This window comes from Haemaphysalis longicornis, unplaced genomic scaffold (genome assembly GCF_048455015.1).
Source record: "Haemaphysalis longicornis isolate Haplotype H1 unplaced genomic scaffold, Haemaphysalis longicornis Haplotype H1 scaffold_9, whole genome shotgun sequence".
Lineage (NCBI taxonomy): Eukaryota > Metazoa > Arthropoda > Arachnida > Ixodida > Ixodidae > Haemaphysalis > Haemaphysalis longicornis.
In genome coordinates, this window is record NW_027526460.1 from 41729274 (window position 1) to 41752475 (window position 23202).

Here is a 23202-nt window from a genome sequence, read left to right on the forward strand (position 1 = left end):
CCAGCTCTGAGTCTTCCGTACGTTTTTTTTTTTTTCAGCACACTCCTCGCCACATTCCACCATAACTTCGCGATCAGCTTCACCAATAAATAATCTTACTAGTTTCTCTAACGCGTTATATTTTTTTTATTCCGAACAGCCGCGGTGAGAAAATGTCTTATTTCTCAATTGCGTACATGAACTATAAAAATTAGTTTGAAGGTACCAAGAGGAACTAGCGGTTTCCTCTTTAACTAGACCATTAAGTATGGCGTGTAGACTGTAAGTCCATTAAGACATATAATGTTAGTAACAAGCTTTCAATAAAAACAACTTTTTATGCGCAAATAGGGAAACACTTAACTCGAGAGCGAATATAAGCCCATTCTAAGTGAGCCAGCTAAGCTCACCGGCCAACTGAATTAATGAGAACAAAATGAGCTTAAGAGGCTGTACCTCTTGCAACGTTTGCCTATTTTCAGCCGTGTTGCCTCCCGCCGCAGCGATAGAACGACAAAAGCAGCCTGTCACCTACCTTCAACAAAAGACCACCATGCCATGGAAGAATATTGTATGCAAAGTAACCTAACCGTGGCAGACAGCATAAGCGCGGGCACGTCAGCGTCTCTTATTCTGGAGATGGGGCGGCCAAAAAGACATCACGGTCGCAAATTGCACGGTATGAGACAGCAACACAGTACCGGGCACGGCGGAGTGCATTGTGCGCGGCGCGGCACGATGAAAAACAGTTACAATTTCAAAGTAACCATTCCCGCAAAAGTTCACATTTCACACTCCCTTCACGTTCCCGACAATATTCATAGGACAGCGCATTGCTGATTCAGTGAAGACGGGCGCATTTTGCACGCCCGATCAGGTCCTTTGGCGAAGGGCAGTCAGACAGGATCAAAGGATCCAGGCGCGACCAAAGAAACGCGTCGAATCCAATCTACCAGAAAAGTACGCGGCACGCCAGGCACAGCCACGACAGGGCAGCGTAACACACGCGGTATACGACACGGCCAGTTTCAAGCCCGGGTGCCCCGGCACAGAGGCCCGATCGCAGAAGGCAAAAAGGGGGCGCCCAGTGACCGCGAGGGCGAATAAGCACACAGATAGATGAAAGCACACCGAAGCAATCTCTACCGGGTCGCCCGCCACCACCGGCGGCTAATCTGCATCTTTAAGGAAACAAGGTTGGCGCTCCTCTTTTGAAGGCGCAGTCTATAATAAACACCCGTGCCCTGCGCCCCTCCGGTGGGGGGGCTGGCCGGCCGCAGTTCGCCTGCGGCAGAGAGAGACCGCTAGTGTAAGGCGAGCCCTGGAGGCGTTGCCGCACCGGTCACAGAACCCGAGCGGAAAATGTTTCTGTCGTTTCTTGAAAGAGCTCGCGCGCTTCCTACGACGACCTCCGGGGAAAGAAATGTTGCCAGTCTCGTTCCTGAGCCCGCCGGCCGTGTTTGTTTCTTTGTTAGTATTTCCTCGTGTTGGGAGTCCATAGAAAGCATAGGTGTATGCATCTTTGAACCGCTCCGCGTCGGGAGACCATGCAGCTCCACGCGCCCTGCATGTGCGGCATTTGGCGATACAGAATCTCCAAGCGACGGGGCCGCGCCGCCGGTAGCATTGCTGCGTCGAGTCCAGGGAACCGGCGTCCTTTGTGAAACGCGAGACACATGTTGCTCGTCGACGCCCTCTCTTCTGAAAAGAAGAATGGAGCTGGAAGATGTGGCTGGCGTATAGGGAGAAGCCTGCAGTTTGTGCGCGAGTGGGTGCAAGGGTCCACGTCACGTCTCGACCCATAGGTAAGAATGTCTGGCAACTTAGCAGGCAGCAACGCACAAAGCACAGATGCCTGAGTGTGGATGGAAAGGTTCTAACTGGCTCGAAAGCTGGACGGGAGTTGGGGATCATCCGTAAAGGTTGGTGTTCGCTATTAAACTACCTTTAATTCGATAAGTGAGATGTTTGTTTTGTTCGTGTAGGGCTGATATTAACGGAGCACGACAACATGTGCTGGACTTTCACTAAAACCTGATCTCTAGCAAAAAAAAATGGCCGCGTATCTGCTCCTTTCGTTGCAAATGTCGTCAAAAGACGATAGTCTTTATCGACTTTTGCCAAGTAAATGCCTCCCTTCGGTTTCCCGCTCACCTCTCATGTTGTTCCTCTTGCGTCGCGCTCCTCCCAAAGTAAAGACGCCAAAGGTTTGCTTAAATCATTTTAAATTTCCCGCGTTCCACTGCTCCAAACCGGGTGTCCCGATGCCAACGCTGCCGTACGGCGAAGACGCGCATGAATCGAGGCGCCCTACTTCAACGTTTATAGAACCGCTTTTCCCTACTCCACGTGCGTTGCAAGCAGAACGTGTAACCTATCTAGTGGAACCTTTCGTAACTGTTGCCGCTTGATTTCTTAAAATGGCGCCAGAAGCTATAGTGGCGCGGGCGACAGCAGGCGACGGCGGAGTGATTTTTTTTTTCTGCGGTTAATGAAGTATTTAATTTCGCGAACGTCAAGCATGTATGATTGTTTATAAAGGAACACTGCAAATATCACTTCTGTATTAATTTGTTGTATTATATCTGCGTAATGTCTTGTTCTTCTCCAACAATGTTGACAAGTATGAACATTACACCTGACTTAGACGGGTACATTTAGCTGTGACTATATAAGACTATTGCGCAGGCATTGTTTTACTTTGCCCGGGTGGCTGAATCGAGTCACAGACAGACAGACGGACAGACAGACATACAGACAGACCGAAATTTCTGGGCTTAAGTAGCCCAAGAAAGACTATCGTCTTTAAAACGCCTCCATGAGTCCTCTAACAAACCGCAGCTACACGAATGAAGGGCATTTATTGGTCGCCAGTGAAAGTAAACGTTTATGAAAATTTCAGAAAACGCCTCGCACATTTTTCCGTCGACAATGCAGGAGCTACTTTGCAGTACAGAGAGAGAGAGAGAGAGAGAGAGAGAGAGAGAGAGAGAGAGAGAGAGAGAGAGAGAGAGAGAGAGAGAGAGAGAGAGAGAGAGAGAGAAAGAGAGAGAGAGAGAGAGAGAGAGGCTCTTTTTAAAGAAGAAAATGCAGAGACGTTTACCGACATGCGTTAGTCGACATGATGCTCCGCAGGAAAGGGAATTGGAAGAAGATAGTAGATCAGTCAGAAAAAAAGTGGCAGAAGAAAGGCGGAAGAATAAAAGATGGCGCCCTGTGTAATGCCACTGAATATAACGTAAACTGTCTGCACTAAGGGAGCCTATAATGTCGTTGCGACGCCGATATCCTCAAAGTAGTCGCCAAGCGCCACGCCTTGTACCAAGCGCCGTAGCATCCCGACTAAACTCCGTCGAACATTTCGCGGAATTCACTGGTAACATCTATAGGCAGAGCAAAATTAGGTCCCACCGCAAAGAATAGAAAAAAAAAACAGCTAAAAGCATAGCGCTGACGTTTAGCGCAGCACGCTTATTAACCAAAAGGAAGACGCCCGCGCAGTCTAGGGCCCGTCCTGCCAACCAGGCCGGGACACAATCGGTCGGAACGGAAGTGGACGGCAGACGCAGGCTACACGCACACACGCCACGGATAGAGGAGGAAGCAGCGGCGACTTACCAAGCTGGGCGAAAATGCAACAATCGAGGTGGACGGTGCAGTCAGACGACAGAAAGAAATAAAACTGTCCCGGCTGATAACGAAGTGGGCGAAGGGGACACAGGGGGGCGCATTCACAGAGGCGTTGACGGGCCGGCTTTGTTGTTTGTTCAAAGTGCCGAATTCGACGCCCGGGCCAATTCGTCCCCGCAGCTCTCGGCACCCTGGTGTCTAGCTGCGGCTTGGGGGACGAGGATGTAGGGGGAGACCGCTTTCCGCATTGTGCCCCTGCGCGCATTATCGGGGGGTTGGCCGTCCGTCCACCTGGCAGAAAATTTGATAGCGCGAAGCATTTTGTGTAATGCTTCTTCGCCCACCCGCTCGCGGGACGGCGGCGACAGCAGCCAGAGAAACGGGGGGAGATCCGCGTCGGCCTCTTTGTTGGTGGCGGCGGCTTGGCTCGGCTAGGCTAGACTTGGATCCGCGCCCTATTGTGCGACTCCGAGCTGCCGGGAGGTAGGGAGTGGGACCCGATCCGAACGGGGTACAACACCGACGCCGTGTAAGCCCAGAGAGGCGAGAAGGGGCGCAACAAGGGGCTGGGGTCCCGGCAGCAGCGGTGGACCTCGGCGGTGTTGGTCACAGCAGCAGAGAGATGCCGAAAAGTTAGACTGACGTACAAGCGGAAACTGTCGCGGTACGGCCGTGTCGTGCGCGTCATATAGAGCTTGTGGTACTGGCTACTGGATTTTAGCGTTCTTTTTTCACCTCACACGCACTGATTTGCGGTTTATAGATTTGTTTTGGATTTTTCAGCCTTGAGCAACGGCGAAGCTGGGGATAAGCGACGAGCCTAGGAGTTTACAATTGTGTGTACAATAAAGGGACTTCTCCGAAATTGGGATTTAGAGAGCTATGAACCCCAATATTAAAGGTCAATTCAGAATGTGTTTACAAATGCTTTTTTGTATAGCCGGCACGGGAAATATGCGATCACTCATCTAGAATTATTTTTAACGCAAAAGGTTTACTTGCCCTCTTTTACTTGCCCTCTCCTGCCCTTAAGCCATACTTGTCCACAAGTATGGCTTATCATCTTGAAAAACAGCACTCAGAAATCACCCTTTGCTTCTGAATATTTCTGCAATGCTAGCGCAAGGTAAGAAAGAAATAGCATCTAAGCCACCACATCCAAGTTCCGATCACCGGTGACGCCTACTGTACTATCAGGCCATGCAGCCTGGATTAACTAGTAAGGGTGTTAAGGATAGCCTTAACAGGGCCTCCTGCCTGACGTGGGTGACACTTGCCAGTGGAATCATAAAGACTGTCCGCAGTTTTTAGCAAACCCAAATTGCCAGCGAGGCGGGAACTGGTGTCGAGGTTACAGAGTATCGGCACTCTTTTCTCCCATTGTTCTGTACCACTGAGCAATATCTGAACTGGAACTGTGAACTGGAATTGAGAAATTATAACTGACACACTGATCTACACATTTTTCATGCGATGTGAAAGCAGATGAGGAAACAAATCCAACGTTTATTGGCAACGATTAACCATGGGAATATTTCATTATGATTGGTATCAGCTGCTATGAAAGTATTTGTGATCATCGTAAACTAGTGAAGAAAGAGGTTTTCTGGTCGTCTGCTACAGTGTTCGGCTACTCCCTACCGTAAATCCAAAACGTGCGTTTCGGTCTGCATTCCCCCGGTGGCGCCGTCGTTCCAAGATCAGCTTGCGCTGACTCGCACGTCCAAATAAGCCACCATTTTCCCATAGGCGAGAATAGTTTTTATTTATTTTCAGAATAAACAAGTAAGTACCATCGTTGTTCCCGGTTTCAAACAAAATAGACTGCAAAATTCGACCTTCGTGTGAAGTTTGAGCGCGAACAGATCGGTGGTTGGTTCAGGAAATTTTTTTTAAGTGTTCCAATTATCGTCGCACCACCCTGTATGTAATACCCTTTTACGAGGGCCTTTAGGGGTATTATGAGTAAATAAATAAATAATGAATATTGTCCGTAACAGAAAGCGGAAAGCAAGGGAGGAGGTGACGTATGGACGGCTACGTCGTCCACACATCATAGCAGGATACATATTATAATTTGAAATGAAGGAGAAAGAGGACGAAGAAGAAATAGAACTGTTCACGCACCATTCATCCTCGAGAATGTTATTTAATGAAATGAAACAAATTGAATTACATTGCACTGTCGACCCCTTCCACGTCCACAACTCCAATCAGGCTGCGGAATGCTGAATTTGGGGAAGTGGCAGTGTCCATAGAATGGTGAAATTATTCACGTACCACGACGTAGCTGATGTAGTTTGTCCCATAAAAGCAATCACATGCGATATTCAAGTTTATTCCTGGCGCTGCTATGCCCTCCACTAAAATTCGCTTGGAAACGTTTCCTCCCCCGTATTAAAGACACTCTAAAGTGTAAATGCAAATTGTCCTTTATAGATAGATTAGAGTATAGTGAATACATATATAGTGTTCCCAGCAGCTCCTCTCGGCACTTTGTGACGTGGCTCTTACCACATACGAAAGAAAGAATACAGGGAAAACCTGAGCTCTATTTTTCAGCAAAGGAGGCGTCATTGGCAGTCGAACAAAATCCAGGAGAGTTAAGAAACGCGTACTCTCTAAGTTAAAGCAAAAAAAAAATTAAGCATTTAGTATCCCTTTAATGAACTAGCACTTACGAAAAGTGACCGACTAGCGCGCTAGCCCATGAACTGAAAACAGGCTTTTACTCACCATTCAGGCGAGTAAAGCTAGCGCGAAATCGACAACAAACGTACGTAATAGGGTCACAGTGCACAACAAGAAAGAGCGACGAGACAGAGTGGCGGCGACGGAGGCCGTTATCCTAAACGGCTTCCGGAAGCCAGCAACTAAGGAGCGATCGGAAACGCGTCCGTCACGATACGACCCCCGCAATCATGGCCGCCGTTAAGGGTCAAGGCGACCTCCGCCCCTCACAGCCGCAGGAGACTTCGCAAGAGGCCCACATTTATCTTCCCGCCCGTGCCCCCTTACGGCCAGCCTGCAAACTGGCCCGCTCTCAAACGGACACACACGGAGCCGCGGCGACAGAGCCCACTGCCGACCTTCTTAAGATTCCACGCACAGAGAAAGCTCATCGGCAGTCAGGCGACGCGGAAGGCTCAACAACGTTAATAAAGGCACTGCCTCCTTCCCATCTCTCCCTCCTCTCTCTCTCTCTCGTTCAGGCTCAACAGGAGTGTGTGGTTCTCGGGTAGAAAGCGAGGCTGAAAGGAGAAACAAGCCATTTTGTGAATGGCCGAGAGCGCGCCCGTTGTGCCCGCACGCTGGGGCACTGCTAAGATTGGAAGCGTCGTTAGAGCCGCGTCGGCCCGTAACAGCTAGCCACGTCCGCCATTTGCATAGCTGATCGCGGCGAAAGCGGCCCGTCAGAGAATCGGCGCTGCTGTGCCTCTCTTTAGATAGGCAGCCATGCAAACAGGCCTCCCGAACCGGGCTCACCGAGAATAGCGAACTGCGAGGCGCAGAACTGCGGTCTGCGAGAAACAATGCTGGAGTGAAACGAACCTTTATGGCCACGCAAGGGGTTGCCGACCTTGCGACGCGGCCGGCCCGGCTATGGCTGTGTGGCGGTTTCTCTGATCTGCCCCTGCAATCTCCTGGCCTGGCTCTGTCTTTCAAGGCGAACAGGAGTACACCGTTAATCTAGCGGCATACTCCGAGAGATTACTATCCACCAACAAGGCCGGCGTGTATACAGTTTTAACTGTCGTAAATAAGGCATATCTTTTTTCTACTAAGCAGGCATGGACGACGACTGTTTTTTGTCTCTATTAGGTTCGCTAAAGAATGCGAGGTCACTTGCGTCAAACAATGCTTGTACGGCACGCCCTGCTCTAAATCTAGAAGTTGACGTTTTCCCGCCAAAAAGCTGGACGGGAACAAGAATGACATCAAGAATTAAATAAAGACTCTGAGTGGAGGTCCATGCGTATAATGGGATCGTTGGTTGTGTGAGAGAAATTCCGATAACGGGTCAGCGTTGGTAAGGGAGTGGCGCTGAGGACGGTTTAACATGTGACGGCGGGAGCATACCATTTGCGTTGTGTTTTTGGTGTATAACTACCATTGGCCAAGTGTGGTCAGGTTTTCGAGACAGAGTGTCTTGCTTGTAACGATGTAAAAGAACTTTACGCGATCATCCCGCTTTGTACTTTCCAAGACATGATCACTCAGCGCCACAAATACGTGTAGCGTTTCCCTTGGCATCCTGTAGAAATTCGACGCAAAATTCTACCCCCCCTCCCCCTTTTCCACTGTTTCTGAACAAGCCATTCACACTTACTGCTTAACGCTTGCGTCGTTTTGCGCGGGCACTATAACCGCGTTTGTTAGGAAATTTCGCAAACATAAGCAAAACAGCCGTTACCAGCACGAAGTACCGCAACAAGGTTAAGGAAATGCGCAATTTTCAGCCACACCGCCCCTCTTGGGGACACGCAGAGGACGCGACGAAAGGCCATAGGGGTCGCCACAAGAGTGGGCGAGGGAAGGGAGGACGAATTAATGAAGGAAGGGGTGCGAGCCCTCGTGGCTATTAGGGCAGCACTAAAAGACCGCACGCGCAGATAGGCTAGCTCCCCTGCGACCCGTCCCGCGCGTGGAATCCCCGCTGTCCCCCGTTATCGTAACGGGACGGCCGGGTCACGTGGAACGATGGGCGCGAACACCGGGGTCGTGGCCAGATGGTCGCTGGCGCGGCGACGCTACAAGCGAACGCGCGGACTTGGAGGGGGGACTTGGTGACCGAATGAAGCGCCGCGGAGCGGGCACGTCTCGCACTACACCACCGGACTGCTCAAACGGGCTGCGTTAACTTCTTCGTGTCCCGGAAAGCTGTTGTCTGTTGGGCGGCTCATCCAAAAACAAAACAAAAAGAGACATGAAAATAGAGAGAGAGAAAGAGAGGGCGAATGCATATAAGCGAGAAATCTGCAATAAATTAGCTTTGGCTCTAGGTAGAAAGGGAGGAGGGGGAGGCTGTTACCACCGGTGGAGGAGGGGGGCGAAAAGCGTTTCCTTTTGCCTATAGCGATTACTTATTCCCACTTTCCTCACTTCCTTCCCATTTCCCAGCAGCATTTAACTTATTTTCAAGGGTGAGAACTCGCTTCCATGTGTTTTTGTTGTCTTCCTTTCCTTTCGAGGTATCCGCGGAGTAGTGCCCTGCGCTCACCCCGCATTAGGCAACGTAGCAAGAGTGTGACACGTGTCACTGTGCGAATGAGAGCTGAGCTGTGCAGTGAAGTCGACCCACCAGAGCATGTGTGCAGCGAGGGATCAGGGGAGGCGCGGATTTGCGCGGTGGAGCTGTCCCTCGAATGAGGCCCATATGGCGCGGGTGAAGCTCGTAGAACGTATTCGTACACCACGCGTAGAGATTTGAGCTGATTAGATCAGTCTGGAATATGAAGTGTGGAGAAGCGCACCTACAGGCGACATAACTTGTTTTAAAGGGACCCTGCAACACTTCGATAAGCGCTCTCACTCTTTTCTTCGCGTCTGGAACCACTGCGAAAGCTACAGTTATCGCCAGCACGGAGCGGCACTGCGCGATTTGTTCGTCGCCCAGATATGCCTTCGGTTTCCCTTTGTTCTTGTGGCTTTATTTTTGAAGTTGCTATCGAGAAGCGTTCATTGCTGCAACTGAAAGAAAACCAGCCAACAGCCGCTACATGGCCTTAGTGACGCAATTCGAGCCGTCGAAGAACGTCACGACCGGGAAAGAGAGGATTATTTTTTTAGCGAGTTTACAAGTTATCTGATGGGCATAGAGCAGTAATTTTTGGCTGAGGTACTTTGCTACCCCCTAATCTAAGTAATGGGTGTGTTGGTTGACGACCTTCTGCAAGCATTTAACTTTATAAAAAAGTTGAAAAAGTGTTGCAGGGTCCCTTTAATGGCTAGATGCAAAATGTCACTGAAAGAACGCTCAACATTACACTAGGCAGGGTTGATTTGTACAAGTTTCTTGCAAGAGAGAAGCGATATAGTGGGAAGATTTATGCAGAGAGAAAATGCAAGAAGCCCGGACTGTGTGGCTTTTTTTCCAAAGGCTTTTCAAGTTTTGTGCGTGTTTGTGCATGTGCAGGTTTTGTGCATGTTTGGACCCGGACCCATAACTCCCATGTAAATATATACGGTGTTGAACACCAATTATTGGTGACCCCCAGCCAAGCATAGTCTCTGTTAATTTTCCATCACACACGTCGACACATGCATCATACGCGTTCCATCACGCAGCTAATCGACACGGAAACTTCGTGATTACGCGCAAAATTGTGGCACTGAACCTCATCATCAACGACACTGGATATTAAATTAAGTTAGCAAAATGCGCTAAAAATTTGGTTCACTTTATTTCCAGCTTCACAATTATGTCGTCATCATCATCATCATCGTCATCACCAGCCTATCTACGCCCACTGCAGGGCAAAGGTCTCTCCCATTAATCTCCAATTACCCCGGTCCTGTGCTAACTGCGACCAATTTATCCCCGCAAACTTCTTGATCTCATCTGCCCATCTAAGTTTCTGCCGCCCCCTGCAACGCTTGCCTACTCTAGGGATGCACTCTGTTACCTTTAATGACCAACGATTATCCTGTCTTCGCATTATATGCGATGCCCACGTCCATTTCTTCTTTTTAATTTCTACTAGTATGTCCTTAACACGCGTTTGTTCCCTGGCCCACTCCGCTCTCTTCTTGTCCTTTAATGTTACACCTATATTCTTCCGTTCCATTGCTCGCTGAGTCGCCGTCAATTAAAGTTGAACCCTCCTAGTGGGCCTCCACGCTTCTGCCCCGTGGGAGAGCACCGGTAGTCATAGTTATTCAAGTGAGGACCCGTCTTCTACGCAATCCCTACATCTAAAATAATTTCATCTGCACAGTGGGCCAAGCCTCGTAGCATGTCGACAGATAGGGGCATCTCTCTGTCCGTCCGTCCGTCTGTCGCAGACTTGCCCCCCATAAGGATCAGAGGAAAAAACAGAAGCAGCTGTCCAAACAGCTGGCAAAAGTGACCACACCACGCAGCCCGACCGATCGTAGCCGGGAGCATCACTTCATCGCGTGCTGCGCTTACTTACATCCCGACGATCGCGCGCCAGGCGCGCACGCAGAGGGGGGCCGGCTCTCTTGAGATGTTATCGAAACCTCTCCGCGCCATCCATTTGTACACACCTGATCGACAGCGCCGCGTGAATCGCCGTCAGCTCGTACGCGTACAATCTCGACGCTCGCGTCACGCCACGCACCGAGTGGTCGGCGGCAAGCTCCCGTCGGCGCGCTCACAAAATGTTTCCTTCGATCGGCAGCGCTCGTCATTAACATTGCATCAAGAACACGCGCGTACAAGTTTTCGACGGCGGCGAACAAAAAAAAAAAAAAAAACTGCACGAGAGGGACGCAAAAAGAGATAAAGCGTGGTTTGAGAGTCATATAATTACAGAAACTGGTGATGGTGGCAGCGTTGTGTGGTATTGATTTTGTGCGCTGAAAGTGAACGCCGAATGCCCAGGTGGTCAGAGATATGCAAAGCAGCTTTCGGCGGTGGGCCGCCTCGGCTTAAGAGCACATGGAGTCACAAACAAACCGGCTGAGACGGAGTTGTGTGTGTGGGGGGGGGGGGGGGGGGGGGGGGGGGAGGGAGAGACAGGCATTGAGTGAGAGAGGTAGAAACAAAGCGAAGATGCAAACCGCAAGGCGAGAAGGGAGCGGAGCTCCAGCCTTTGAGCACCCGCTTATTTATCGTATGTTTCGCAGGCCTGCCGGCCGCGACGCGACGAGACTGTTCTCCGCACTAGTTTTGTAAATACACGTGCCCGGAGATACGTCGACGCCGCCGGTCGTGCTCGAAAAAAAAAATATGCTAATGGGTGTTGGTTGTTTCTAGCCTCGCTTTGCCCGACTCGTCGAAGAATAGAAACTCAGCGCGGGGATATCAAAGTGAAGAGAACTTACAAGACAACAAAACCAAAACGCTTAGGTCATTTTCTTTTATATACGATATACGGTAAATATACGGTACGATATCTATGAACAAAACGCGCACACGCGATGTTTGCTCGGAGCTAATTTGCATGCAGGCAGCCCGCGATTTCGTTAGTTACCTTTTGTTTTGTTTTGTCAGAGGCATGTTGGTAACGAGACATTAATGTTGGGTGCCCTTCGGAGCAACACCCAGAAAACTGCTGAATGCACGCGTGTCCAGGTGTTAATTATGGCTGGGCGCCGAAATGGCGAAATGGTATTGAGGAACGAAATGGTATACTACCATCTGCTGGCGAGCAAATTGTGCATCGTGCTGCCGATAGTTATAGCTTCCGCAGTACTTCCAAGCACGAATGAAAGAGATAAAGCGTTTACTTTAATTTCGTATGTCCCCAAGAGTCACTGCGGTATGTCGCAACGTCAAAATAGCAATATTAAACTGCAATGAGGATTGGTTTCCGACATTACGTTTACGTAAAGACATAATTATGCTGGAGGCAAACATGTAATACTGCTAAAATAAAAAAAACATTTTTTACGTGGTTCTCACCCAAGGAAGTATCACGCACGTACAGAAACCGGGCCTTGTGTAAACGAAAATTACGGCCGAGTCTGCAACCATAAAATTTCACATTTAATATCCAAAGATCACGCGAAAATCTCTGTGATTTCGCGCCCCACATGCACGCCTGAAGTGGCGTGGCCACCGTTTGATAAAAAGAGTTTCAGAGGATCCCTAAGCTCATTCTGACGAGGTGGGAAGGCGAAAGCTTTTCTTTTCGTCGACGAATCTTCCTCCGATGACGACGGTAAGCCTACAAAACCTCGACATCGAACTTGCTGCAGGTAATTGTTGCAGGATCACTATCCATGGCGATACGGCACTGCCTCGACAGAAGCTGAAGGATAACTGATACGTCGAGCGGGTCTTCTGAACTACTCACTTTTTTTTTTGTTTTTTTGTTTTTCTAATGCAGGCGCTATGGAAGGCGTCGCAGCCAATACGAATCGAGAAAAAGCAAGCACGCGTAATCTTTTTATTAAAAAAACATTGCAAATAATACTCATGTATTGATTTTCTGCCTTATATTTGCGTAATGTGTTGTTCTCGTTAAACAATGTTGACAAGAATGAACATTGAAGCCGGACTTAGACGTCTAGATTTGGCTGTGGGTATATGAGACTATTGCGCAGGTTGTTTCACTTTGGCTGGGTGGCTGAATCAAGTCACAGACAGACAGACCGACCAAAATTTCTGCGTTTAAGTAGCCCAAGAAAGACTATCATATTTAAAAACGGATCAGTGACGATGCCGCCGTCGCATGGCCTGGTATAGCTTGCACCGAACGCTACAGTCGTCCGCACCGCGGTTTATGAGGATCACATGGTGGGCCGCGAGCGAAGGCGTCGCGGTAAGGGCGCGTCCTTCGACGCTCCACAGAGGATGACGCCCCGACAGAGTGCTACACCTCTAACGAGGTAGCTGCACCCGCGTCTGCGGACGGCAACGACGCCGTGACTCGCGTGTAGCCGAGGGCGTGGTCAGAGCGGCGTGACGCCCGTCACGCTCCGAGGCCTGCGCCGCGACGCGCTGGGGACGTTATTAGTAGCGGGTCGACCCGGGCATCGGTTAGCTGCGGTTCGCGGTGTCCACAGGGCACGTCGAGAAGTGAACCGCTGCCACCTTGATAAAACTGCTTTTTTCTACGTTCAACTTCGTCTTCACATTGCGTGTTCCATCTGCCTATCGGTTAACTTGAGGGCTCCTTGACGATGACGTTTTATTCAATCTCGAGCGCTGTTCTAAACCACCTAGTATGCGGTGTTACAACTCCAAGTTCGGCTCGAACTCCAGGCCTTCTCAATGACGTCGGCTGTGAAAAGGCAAGGCGTTGTTTTACACACCCTCTTTTCAGCCCCGTGTACTCTCTTGATCCCCGCCCTTGCCCTCCCGCTAGCTCACCCGAGGACACGGCAGCGTCGCATCGCCAGTGGTGCGAGGTATACGTCGTGGTGCCCGGATTTAAAAGGATGACATCGCCGGCGCGCAGCCATGCGGTTCAGTGATCAACACCTTCTAGGTGAGATGAGGGCGTGCGTGCGGCGTTTTCACCCCAGTAATTTTCCTTCCTTTTTTAGAAGTTTCGCAACCTCGTTTTAAGCTTTCTGAAGTTTTTTGTCGACTACTTTGAGGTCCCTGAAGCCCGTCATAGGTAGTACTGCTGTCTCGCGTCTAGCGGGCCTTTTCATCGGGGGGGTGTTGGAAGCAATGCTTGACGCTCCGCAGCGACCCGTGGTTAGTCCTGCAGGCCGTGGCGGTGCTTGGCCCCAGAGGCGGGGCCCGCTGTCCGCCCGGGGTCTAGCCAATGGGAATGAAGCGCTGGCCGGCCGCGGGACAGGTTGACGCACGTTCGGCCCGCGCGTGGACATTATCTGTCGCGCGCGCACTCGTCTGTCTGTCTGTCTGTACGCGGGCGGGTTTGCGGATTCGGTACTTCTATTATACAGCCGGAAGCAGGAGCCTCTACGCTGTAGAGTCGCGCGGACGGATTAAGTTGTTTTATGGACTGTTTCGGTGTTTTCCCGTGAGGCCACCGTGTAGATACAGTTGTTCCTTTGGACGTCGCCGCTTAAAGCAACAACTCCCCCCTTCCTTCTTTCCTAGATGCTTTACGCGTGACTGTTTCAAAGCACACGTTTATACTCAATAAACGCACTTAGCGAGAATGAATGACTTTGACGTTGTTGAGGAAAATAAAGCGAGGGGGAGCGTGTCTGCCGGTGCATCTGATACAAAAACATGAACTTTAAAGAGAAGAAAAAATAGCTGTCAGGACAAATGCGGCAGTATTAGTTATGAACACAATACGAATGTCCCCGGTGGGTTGATTAGTTGCTGAGGCGCAAAATATGTGCATTCCATAAGTCCCAAATCTAGAGTTCATTACTGCTCGAATATTTGCTACGAATGCACCCAAAGTGTAGAGCTGAAAATGGTGAGTGATAGAATCAATGTTTGCAGACATGGATGGCCACCTACTGTTCATAATTTTGGAAGATACGGACAGGCGGGAAATTTAAAAAAAGTACGGATGGTTTGGCTGTGCGAAACACGCAATATCGTGCGAAAGCTCGTTTTTGTAAAGGAAAGTTTCTGTAAAGGAAAGTTTGACAACCAGCTAAATGCAGCCATACGGCTACAAAGGAAAGCTATACAGCTTTCTCGGAAACTTCGCAGTTGAAGAAAAATTCGTCCTGGTCCAGGATGCGAACCCGGGACCACTGCTTAACCAGAGCAGTCACTCTACCAACTGAGCTAAGCAGGAGGCTAGTCGTTTTCTTGAACTGAAAGCTCGTTTTCTTGGACTGAATTAGCTATTGGCTTCTACGATACTCGCTGGGCCGTTGTTTTACCAGTTGCTAATTGAAAGGTTTGCAATAGCGATGTCGTTTGAGCGTCGGCATATGTCATATGTGGATATGTGGATATGGGCCTGAGCTCAGACCTTCATAGAAATGATGGGTATACCGTTTTCGGTCAATCTCGCGCGTGCGGATGACTGGTTGGCGCGATGGCTCTATTCTCTCAAGATTTCTTCTGACACCACCACCACCACCACCATTTCAAATGACAATCCCGACGATTCGCCTTCATAGTTATTTCACACCCACCGCGGTGGCTCAGTGGCTAAGGCGTTGCGCTGCTGAGCACGAGGTCGCGGGTTCGATTCCCGGCTGCGGCGGCCGCTTTTCTGATGGAGGCGAAAAGCAAAAACGACCGTGTGTACGAGATTTCGGCGCACGATAAAGATCCCCAGGTGGTCAAAATTAATCCGGAGCCCTCCACTACGGCGCGCCTCATCGCCTGCGTTGCGTCGGCGCGTTAAACCCCGCAATCAGATCAGATCTATTTCACACATATGCAAGAGAGTGGTGCTGCGCACAAGGGCAGCGTCCGTATACCAACATGCGCTGAGCAGACATCAAGCTCGACGGTTCGCTCCCACACAACCAACCGGCGCGGTGTAGTTGGTAAGGCGTCGACCTGGCGACCTGGACGATTGAACTTTGACGTCGGCAGTGGCAGGGCTTTGTTATTTCGACTGTGTGAGAATAGGCTTCATACAGGCAAAGGCGAAATCCAGTTTGGTAACCTGTACGAGCGCTTTCGCGCTGAAATAGGGGTTATGTTTAACGCGCTTCAGTTGAATCTGGGTAATGACGCTATACGGGATCATTTAGAAGTAATTTAGATATGACTAGGGCCTTCTTAGTGTACAAAGCCCCACGTAAGGATGCATTCTCAGTTCCCCGCAACATTTAGTCGAAATTGCGGCCTTGGCCGGGTTTCGTAGCAGTATCTTCGCACGTATAGCTGCACAGCTTGTTAGCATAGCACCGGGGTACCTAAAACGGTGCATCAGTGGGTCAGGTGTTGTTTATTCGTGGCAATGGCGGCCACTTTCCTGGTGGAAGGGCGAAGCACAAAGACTCCCGTGTGTCGAGATTTCGGAGTACGCGAACCCTCTCCGGATGTTCTTAATTAATTCGGAGTCCCATGCGCTTCATAGCCCAAGTGTATGCTTCGTCTCGTTTACGAGCCATTTTTGGATCACGAAAACGTCATGGTCATGTCAAGTCATTAGAAACGACTACAAAAACACAGAAAAAAGTAGTCAAATATTTTCGTTAGTATCATATCACGCACTTTGTTTTTATTGTTGATACCTGAATATCTCAGTCAGTTCGCCAAAAATAAATAAATATAAAATTCCGCACCTGGAATGAAGGCAGTCATAAAAATATGAAGAAACCTAAGCACGTGTTATGTGTTCTGAAGCAGTTTCCATGATTCAGGACGCCATGCTTCCACCTTGCTTTGTCGTGTGGCGTTCTATAGGTGATATATTGATTAGTTTAGCAGTCAATTTCTTCGCTTGGCAACACTGAAATGGCCACGGACATGACACGGTTTTTTGCCACTGCGGCCGCACGCCGAAAAAAAATATGACACCGGCGTGCGTCGTCTGCTTCGTTTCAACCCGATTCTCAACGGTGCTGCCAACCGAGTTGTTATTATTCGCACTCACATTGGAGTCGAGGCATTACTTTGTGTTCGGCGGGCTAGAGCTTGGAATGTCCTACCCATATCATGCGCTTAGCACGGACAAGTACTGCCATCCCGCGGAGCCCGACGTAACCAGTGACGGCGCACTCCCCCGGTTGCCTGCATGTGTGCATCGCTATTGAATACAGGCTATACGTTATCATGCCGCTTGAAACTCTGCTTTGTGATCCTCCTGAACGCTTTCTAATGGCTCCGAACTGCCTCGTACGCGTTGCGCCGCCGCTCGCCGGGTAATGGGAGAGTTGACGACGATGATGAATTCCGTTGCTCGTTTTTCCGACAGCCCCTTCACTGGAGGGAACAATCATCTATCATTACCGCCGTATTTAAAGGGACACTGAAGTGAATTTGTCAAGCTCCCGTTTTTGCTTGCACTGCGTAGACTGGCTCAAATTAGCACACTTTTCATCGTTTATCCGGTTCACAAATCGGTAATTATTTTACAAAGCGCGAAAGAAGAAAAACTACCATGCGCGGTTTGCGGCGGCCGCACCAACTAAAGCTGTGACGTTAGGAGGAGCCGCACCGTGATTGGACGATGCCTAAGGTGAGCAACCAAACAAGTTTCGGTTTCGGTTCTGTAAAACACAACCGGTGGCGTTGTTGGATGGGCATTCTCAATAACTCAGTAATCATCGTACCGCGCTTCTGCCATGTTGTCACCTGTAAAAATGCATAAAGATAAGCCTCCCAGGACGGCTTGGAATCGTAGCATTCACTAGTCGAGGCCTACCGCAGTGCATGGACGCCCTCCGCGTACCCGCAGACGCCCAAATGTCATGCGCTTTTCCCCCATATTTGGAGCTTGCCTCACTCATGCCTGTACCGTAAAAAGCGTGTTCGCACCAGGCCAAGGGTCTGTTCATTCTGGCCTGTGCCCACTGCCCGCAAGCAGTCGGTGCTTATGGCAACAGCACGCCAACGAGAACTCGCTAGCGCGCCAGTGCCAGCCGGCGCGCGTTCTGTGAACTAGTTCGTGGAGCCATGAACGTTGCGGCCCCCAAAAAAGGTGAACTCAATGTAGAAAACATCGGCAGAAAACGAAAAAGTTAACTTACAAAAAAAAAAAAGCACGCACCCGCGGGGACTCGAACTCGTGACTTGCAAAACACTTGCGGCAACATACCTAGCGCGTCAGAGCACTCGGCCACGGAACGGGCTCTTGTGACCTTGGTAATATAAGGTATATATTGTACAACAAGTTTACACTTTTATTTAGTTTTGGCATTTCAAGCAGCTTAGTTGACTATTTGTTGTATTGCGCTCGTGCAGTAAGCGTCGCCCGAGTTTCCACAATAGCTCAGGTCTAGCAATTGCATTTCGTAGACGGAAAAGCGTTCGCAGATGCGAGTCGTGCTGCTGACCGCTGTGCTTGTTCGCCCAGCGCAAAAAAAGTGCTTCCCGCACCCTATTTTTACGCTGTACGGTAAAAATATCAGTTGATTTTATTTCCTTAGTACCTATATGACTTCGCTGACTCTTCTCCCGCCTTCAAGAGGCCTTATATTTTCCTACTGGCGTACCAGTCGGCGAAGCGTCGCATGTGCGCTTGTGCAGCGCTTGTGTGAAGCGACCTTGACTTGGAGCTAGATACAGTGTACAAACTAACCAAGTAAAGAAAGGCCCATTCTTCCATTCACAAACGTGTCCTGGCGTCGTTTCAACTGAGCGAACGAATTGCGACGACCCGTCGGCGGCCGGCGGACGAAACGCTGGGCCGACTGACTCTGTCTGAAGGCCGGGGAGCCGTGCAGTATCGCAGCCAATTGCGAGCTCGGCTCCTCTCGACGTCACACGAAAACGCCGCAGAAAATGGGCGAGCGTAAAGAGAGGAGGACAGCATTTTCGAATTAATTTTGCTACTAAATAAAATCGCGTAAACGCGCACAGAGTGGTCGTAACATGGCCTGGGGACTCCGGACTACAATTTGCGCAAGTAATCCCGCAATGTTTACATATCACTTCAGTGTCCCTTTAAGCTCGCGCTGTTGAACGCCTTGTTGTATGGAACACTTTCGAGGGAGTGGTTTGTCTATTTTCTTATTACGGTAGCCGATGCCGGACGCCAAGATTTCCGCTCAAGCTCGTACGAGAATTTTCACGAGTGGGGTAGAACCCAATTTACACTAAGCTTGAAAGACCATTCTTTACCGCCCTAAGGCGGTGGCGTCCGCTGTCTGAAGAAAACTCCTGTGTGGTTTTCACGGAGGCCTTCTTTCTTCAACTCGGCTACTCCTCCCTTCCCCTCCTTCCCCTCTTTCCCCCACCCCAATTTTTATCGAGTAATAAATGACTCCTGCCCTTGATTAATAAAGGACTACAACAGTAGCTCAAGCTCGCGTCGTGGAACGTCACGTGCTGTAGAACGCCTCGTGCTATGGAAAACCTCCGAGGGACCCGTTTTTTTTTAAAGGAGCCATGAAGACAAAATACAAGTTGGGTTTATTAGAAAGACTGTTTAGTCCCGATAACAATGATACCAATATCATCGGAATCTTCGAACAAATAACGGAGATATCAAAGAAAACGTGTGAAGCAGTCGCGACCCCCTAGCCAATTTCCCGCAACTTTTCTATGACGTCACGGAACCTTGTTTGTGCGATTGGCGGCCGCCTAACTGACCTATAGCGACGACACATGACTGGACGTCTGTAATGGGGCCTCTAGTTCCATTTGACCGCATCAGTTGAATGCTAACGTGCAGTTAACGCACTGAAAATTATGTTTTATTGTCGGCCCGTATAACGTCATTCTTGCTCATAACACGTCGCTGTGGCGCAAAATTTGAAAGTTTTTAAATACTTCTTGCTTTTTTTTCGTTAAAAAAACATCTTTTGTGGCTTTAATGGAGCTGAGTGAGATACTGAATCCTAGTTCTTTCAAATTAAACAAAGTTGTATTTTCTCTTCATGGCTCCTTTAAGGACGATAGTCTTTCTTGGGCTACTTAAACCCAGAAATTTTAGTCTGTCTGTCTGTAACTCGATTCAGCCACCCGGCCAAAGTAAAATGCTTACTGCGCAATAGTCTTATATACTCCCAGCCAAATGTAAACGTCTAAGTTTATATGTTCATACTTGTCAACTTTGTTGAACAAGAACAAGACATTACGCAAATATAAGACAGGAAATTAGTACACAAGGGATATTTACAGTGTTCCTTTATTAAAAATTCCTGGATGCTTGCTTTTTCGATAGGAAATGATATTCTACATCTACTGCAGAACAACGCGTACCACCTGCTGTTGCCCGCGCCACCTCCGGGCGGCTGATGAGAAATCACGCGGCAACCGCAAAGAAAGGTTCCACTAGCTAGGTTTCACGTTCTGCTTGGAACGCACGTGGAGCACGGCAACGCGGTTCTATAAACCTTGAAGTCGGCCGCCTCGATTCACGCGCGTCTCCGCCGTAATGCAGCGCTGCCACCGAGGAACCCCGCCTGTAGCAGTAGAACGCGATAAATTCAAATCGCCTTGAGCAAACATTTAGTGTGTTTACCTTGGGATGAGCGCGACGGAACAGGAACGGCATGAGAAGCGAGCGGGAAAGTGAAGGGGGGCATTTCCTTGGCAAATTTCTACAAAGACAATCGTCTTTTTGAGGACATTTGCAACAAAAGGAGCAGATACGCGGCCAATTTTGTTACCGGCTGTGGACGCTGGATCTTTCGTGACATGGGCGTTTAACGATGTTTCGCCTTAATAAGATAAATTTGCAGAAGGTCCAAATTGCCGACCGTATACGATGGCTCCGCAGTTCATCCAGGATTTCCAGGGGCAGATTTACACCAGACGCTTTAACCAGCCATGCAAAGCTTGCAGTGCACGATATAATACTTCTGAGACTTCCCTGAGGAGCCAGAACTGCTTCACTATAGAGCTCCATTTCCAAAAAGTCTATAACAATCGACAGCAGCTACTAATTAATGACACTTAAATGCTATACGGGACATGCTGTTAGAAAGCATAATTACAAAAATTAAATATTTCATGTTAAAGTCAGCGAGCGCTTTGGTTATAGACACCTAGTGAACGCGGCTGGCAAGGACGAAGGCATAGAGCTGCATACTAATAGGTACAAGCCTGAAATATGGATCTAGTATCTGCGCGAGCAGTACTTCAACGAGCTTGCCGTCACGTACCATGTTGAATCCCCTCCGTGGGGTATGTGCTGTCAGCATCCCTATCATCATCATCGTGTACATAATCCTGTCATTAAAGGTCAGAACCCCGTTTTCGGTCAGCCATGACACCGAACCCTGCTGCCCGTCTTCTCTTGCCTTAACATACCACGCAGAAGCGTTCCGTATTAACTTGGCATGGCTTAAGAGCGAGCTCGAAAGTTCCTGTGACTGCAAAATGCCAAAATATTGGCATTGAAAGTTTTTTAATGAATATAAACGCATAACTGAAAAGATGGTACCATCGGAAATGTTTTAAAGGCTACATAGAAAATGAACAAAAAAAAAATGTTGCTCTTGTTGCTGATTTCGTCGTGAGGACCTAAAAGAGGCCATGCTGCAAACCAACTAATAAAAACACACTGCCACATGTTATGGCGGTTCCCATGAAAGCACGGCACTTAAACGATAGTTTCCGTCTAGTATATGTCATTGTGAAACTTTATGAATAAACTTGCACTACTCGCAGTCTTTTTTAGCGCTTTTAAAATCGACGCGCACTGATAATGGCATTACCGTCCCTTCACCAACAGCTGCCTGTGGAAACGGGGGTATAGTGAAACTTAGTTTTTGTTTCTCTAGACTGCAGTTTTTTCTCAACGTACACTCTTCCTTGAATTTTAACAGCGAAGCTTTTGAACAAACCGTTAGTGTGTGGTGTCCGCAGTTAAAAATACAACGAAAACGGTGAGCGCTCGTGTGCGCGTGGCACGCTGCCACCGCCCAGCGTCCCCGGTGCACGCCCGTCCAGCCAAATATACCCACTTACGAAGATTCGCCAAGATTTGCAAAAAAAAAAAAAAGGGCCCATCTCCCCGCGAGGGGGACTCGAGTAAATGCGTCGCATAGGGGGTGGGCGTATTGCGTTAACGTTTAGTGTTTGGGGAGTTGGTGGTAGTGAATGCGTTGTATCAGCAGCTTCTTGACGTAGTTTGAATGAGTCAAGGATATAAGGCGCGTTCGTAGCCTTAGATTCTGTGACGGCTTTGTGGCGCAGTGGGAAGAGCACCATGTACCTTGCGTTCCGCCCGCAGGGTCGTGGGATCGAAACCAGGCGCCGATAAGTATTATTTTTTTATATAGTGTAGGGGAAGGGGTGCGGACCTGTTGTTGAGAGCGAGAAGGGTAGCGTGATGCGGGAGAGGAGGAATGGGGGAGAGGGCGCACCTGCGCGCTGAGCTGTTGCGGACGCACGGCGGACGCTACATGTGAGTTAAAGAAATGCTCTGCATTTAAAAGAAAACTCCGGCGTCCGCCGTAATCGTGCCAACACTTGCTCAGAACGAGAAAGACTGCAACCGTTCCTTTCCTGAGCAGTGGGAGACACTGTTGACCAGCTGTCAACCGGAGGACCAGACATACCTGATGACACGGGCCAAGACGGCTACGGCAACGCATGGATTCCCGGACTAGGGTTCCACTCTCCCATTTGAGGTTATTAAAATGCTCTCTCTCTCTCTCTCTCTCTCTCTCTCTCTCTCTCTCTCTCTCCAGCGTTCGCCGTAATCGTGGCGACATTTGCTCGTAACGAGAAAGACCCGTCATAGCGTACCCTCTTCCAAGGTGATGTCCAATGATTATCCCTATCAAAAAAATGAAGGAAGCTCACACTTATAGCAACAATGATGGAGTAAAGGTCGTCGCAGCAGCGAAGAAGAAGCGAATCGGCTGCAATCATGGACTTTAACCGTCGTGATGGTCTTAAACATTGCGTAAAGCTCCACGACCTGTAAGACTTGCGCGTTAGTATGAGCTTCCTTCACTTTTGTTTGCATTCAAAGTATCGCCGTTTTAAATGTAATATGGTCAAATTTAGGTGCACAGTTTCCTCACCCGTGTGTGTTAATTACGGCGTGCATTGACGGTCGCATATCCTTATTCGTACGCCGATCCTATTCAAATAATAATTCTATTCTTATCGGAAAATAAGCATGTCGAAACGCTTACTTCCATCCATGACACACATAAATATTCCCAGTACTTTTTATTTTCATGATTTGTTTCGTTGCTTCGGGTGCGTCCTCTGTCCTGCGTAGCTAGTCCTGTGGTGTTTTATAATAGTAAGTAGTAATAGGTATATATATATATATATATATATATATATATATATATATATATATATATATATATATATTTGAATAAGAATGGGAAATGAGGGGCTCGTTGAATTAAGACAGAAATAAGGGTTGGCAGTCAAGAAAACCTCGGAAAGCAAAGGGAGGATGTGGTAGGTCATTGAAATAGATA

The 23202-nt window shown here is 49.0% G+C and overlaps 1 protein-coding gene across 1 annotated transcript in view; it reads right to left on the reverse strand.

Moving 5' to 3' along the window:
- Positions 1-23202, reverse strand: part of LOC144153157 (uncharacterized) — a 183413-nt gene that overhangs the window by 102519 nt on the left and 57692 nt on the right. The window lies entirely within an intron of this gene.